Source organism: Penaeus monodon, chromosome 19 (genome assembly GCF_015228065.2).
Source record: "Penaeus monodon isolate SGIC_2016 chromosome 19, NSTDA_Pmon_1, whole genome shotgun sequence".
In the NCBI taxonomy this organism is placed as follows: domain Eukaryota; kingdom Metazoa; phylum Arthropoda; class Malacostraca; order Decapoda; family Penaeidae; genus Penaeus; species Penaeus monodon.
Genome location: NC_051404.1, coordinates 1636456 through 1636951, shown reverse-complemented (window position 1 = coordinate 1636951; position 496 = coordinate 1636456).

The window sequence follows — 496 nt, the reverse complement described above, 5'->3', positions numbered from 1 at the left end:
TCAACAATGATTGTAATAAGTCATGTTTGTTTTACGCCAAAAGTGTTGTATTGCCTCATAATCATCTTCATTTGAGATTAGAGAAATTTGGAATAACAAAATTGTTTACCATAAAATTTACTCGTTTTCTTTTGATACAATCACACAATACCGTTTTCTTTAAATATTAATTTTAGGGGTAACTATTTTGTTTAAGTTTGCTACTCTAGGTGGTTCGTTGGGAGATCTGAGTTATCGATACATATATCTAAATTTGTATGTCTAATTCAGTATATATGATCTTCATTTTTTGATGAGATAAGTTCCAAGTCAGTAGCAATTTATTAGTACAACTGTGTTGGCTAAATACGATCTGTGTTGTGTTGACTAAATAGGATCCTCGATATCACAAACACAATGCACGCATGTTATTCTCTGCAAGCATTAATATATCTCATTAATGAAAATAAAAGATTACAGAAGAAAAAGAAAAAGTCAACAGAAGAAACATCAAATG